A 3,200-nucleotide genomic window follows, 5' to 3' on the forward strand; every position below is an offset into this window, starting at 1 on the left:
CGATTACTCCATTAACCGATGGAATAATCGGTAGAATACTTGATTACTAAAATAGTCGATAGCTGCAGCCCTAAAGAAGTTAGCTCTATTGTCTAAACATAAACATGTCAGCAGTTATTAACATTAATAACTGAGAGCTAACCATCAAATGATATTACTCTTTAATGCTCCAAACATGTTAATATTCTTTAGATGATATATACAAACTCAGATGAAGCTTGTATATGAATAGCTTGTTCATTCATGGATATATGGTCTCCATCTTTGCGTGCCGTAGGGAGGGAACAAACCGCGAACATCAAAACTTCTAAAAAGCCCACAACTTCCCTTGCCCCCCCCTGCATTAAACAGAGAAGAATGAGCAATAGCCTCCACCAAAAATAGGTTCAACTCATTGGTGTTCCTCTCCATGGAAGTCTTTAGTAAAAGGCGAAAGACTTGTGCGTTATGAAGAGAAACCAGAGTAAGTACGGCCCTCTTCTCGAGAGCAGCCGTAAACCCTAGTCGTCCCAGTCCAAACCCTCGTGGTAAGCCTCACTTGGTGTGCCACTTTCCAAATCCAAGGCCACACCGCCAATATTTTCTCTCTGCTGTTTTTCCTGCCAATCAATAGTGCAAATCTCGCTGCACTTTTGTGAGACTTCATCTTGCTGTTTATTCGCTGCTGCATTTCTCACCCCAGTTGTCGTGTCTTAGAGTATTATAACGTTTTTATACCAGGAGCTCAATGAGATTTTACAGATCATTCAGTCAAACCGAGCGGTTTTTGCCACAACTCTTGGCCATGAAGTCCGCCAGCCACTGCAACAAATGTCTCTTTTGGTCCAGGTCTCAGTGTGCATCGTTATTTGGTTTTCCACAAGACAGAAGAAGGGTGCACCGTTCCCAGCGGCGATGCAATACCAGGTCTATGCGTGGAGTGAATGGAACAAGCCCCTTTTTCAACTCCCATTGCTAAAAATCCATTTAATATGTTGCCCCCTGATAGAGAACATATCAGATATTAAACTGATAAGAACAGATACTACACTTGATCTTAGCCAAAAGGCCAAGAAGCGATGAGCACCACCTGTTTGCTGTGCGACGGTTCGCACTTGTCATGGTCCAGTATGTCCGTGTGATTTTGTTGCGCTATAATATGAACACAGCATTATACATTTTGGAAGAATTCATATGTATCGAAGTCAAACTTTTATTTTGAAGGATGCAGGTTAGCATTTCCGCTATCATGGTTCTTACGTCCTTTGCTTGTTGATATATCCTCAGTATGTTTTTATGAAATTGCGTAAATAAGTACATTGGGTTTAATGTTAAGGTTCCATAAAGAGAAATATTGGGGGTTATCGCTGGAAGAGCATCTTATATTTCGGATGGCACATGCCGCACTTCCGTTGGCTTTACTTCCTGTGTGTGGAGCTCGTCTTTCTGGGCAGGTAACGTAACTTCTCTCTGTTGTTTCACTGTTTTGTTGCAACTTGCAAATGTGAAGGTAACTTACCTAAACACACGTGAAGTCAGTCTATTAACAGTGTTATGTTTTAGAGCCGCAATTTTATTTCTTTTCATGCATAAATCTGTTAATTTTAGTGTGGTAATGTCTGTCCACAGCGGTTAGCACTTAAAGTAGCTAACGTTAGCAAAAGGGGAGGAAGCTTAACATGGCACAGACTTTCTCTTTTTACAGCTAAACCGTACACTATAAGTTTATGAAAACATTTTAGTAACAGAATACTGTTTCATATCTGATTAGCGGTGTTTAGTTTGATAGTTGGAGTTTTGTGAGCCAGCCGCTGAACTCCATTGGAAAAAATGGCCATTTAACATAAAGATGACTGGTGATGAATGGCTTGTTAACTAGTCATTTAAGGTACATTTTTACCGAAATAAGTCCACATTTACCCACAAAATAGTTGCCGAATCAAACAGTGGCCCCTACCGTTACGTTATTCTTTAAAATATCATCATGTTGCATGCATCATGTCCTAAAGGCTTATTTCAATTTGTGTATTTTTATTGGGGAGTTCTGCATGACTTTAGGCTTAGAGGCTGTAGTTGTGTGCTTTCGGCGCCTTCAGTGGACATACCCTCAGTGTCAGAGCACTCTGCCACTTTTCTTTATTTATTTTTTTATATAAAAAGACTACTTAGAATAATAATTTGTCTGATATGGTTTTTCCACAAAACAAGTTAAATTATATCATTAAAATCCTTAAAATGACATCAACTCCTTTTCCCTCATTAAAAAATCCAGGATCTATCTAAACTATATTTTGTATGAATTCATTTCATTTTTCACACGGGGATGATTTTCATCTGTAGAAATGTGAAACTGAAAGGCATTTCTCATATCTAAATCTCTGTGTTTCCATTAGGTGCCGCCAAATGAGATGGCAGTGTAAAGTCTGTGGATTCAGAGCGACAACAATGGGTGATCTTCTGCAGCATTACAGACTTACAGCACAGGATGTATGAGATTGGAAATTCGGGACCTTGTCTCGATTATGATTGTCCATGCTCCTTGTAAAACACCATTGTGACCCAAAGCCTGGAGCTTCTACAAGCAACAGCCCAAAGAACATTGGAATCGTCATAGACGGCATGGAAGTCATCACAGGACTTGGAGATATTGCAAGGGCTTGCTCTGTCCTCCTTGGCTTGACCTACGCGCTGAATCTCAATTATCCCAGACAGCTGAAGTACACCTTTGAGGTATTCCAAAAACTTTTCTTGGAACTGGATAATTCAAAGCTGTCAAAGTCCAGTCCCTCAAGAGCAAACTTCAGGCTTGAAATGAGACTGTAGTTGCAGTGCAAACTTTTGTGCTACACAATGTCCAGCTTCTACAGAGCTTGAGAATTGCACATTTGAAAGTGCTATGTTTGTAAGTTAGCACTGATTTGTCCCACGAATGTCATGACATTTCAATTGTTGTAAGTTCAAAGAACAAATGTATTTTACTCTGTACAAATTGCACTTTTAGGATTTATGTTTTGGCACATGCCATTATGGAGGATTTTTCTTTAAGATCTTTATTGATCTAATTTAGTGGCTCAGTGAGGTGAGAAAGCATGGAAACATTTATTTTTTTTAAATAGGTGAATTCAGCATTTTGTCCTTTTCAAAATTCTGGTTTGAAATGCGTGAGCAAACTTCTGGCTTGAAAATGAGACTAGTTGCAGTATACATGTTGTGCTACACAA

The 3,200-nt window shown here is 39.4% G+C and overlaps 2 non-coding genes across 2 annotated transcripts; both read right to left on the minus strand.

The window, feature by feature from the left end:
• Positions 1-352: 352 nt before the first annotated feature.
• LOC144513887 (U5 spliceosomal RNA) lies at positions 353-467 on the minus strand. The gene has a single exon (XR_013501193.1). It is a non-coding gene; the product is annotated as a U5 spliceosomal RNA (small nuclear RNA).
• A 402-nt stretch (positions 468-869) lies between these two features.
• On the minus strand, positions 870-1,060 carry LOC144513882 (U2 spliceosomal RNA). The gene has a single exon (XR_013501190.1). It is a non-coding gene; the product is annotated as a U2 spliceosomal RNA (small nuclear RNA).
• Positions 1,061-3,200: the final 2,140 nt, after the last annotated feature.

Source organism: Sander vitreus, unplaced genomic scaffold (assembly GCF_031162955.1).
Source record: "Sander vitreus isolate 19-12246 unplaced genomic scaffold, sanVit1 ctg368_0, whole genome shotgun sequence".
NCBI lineage: Eukaryota > Metazoa > Chordata > Actinopteri > Perciformes > Percidae > Sander > Sander vitreus.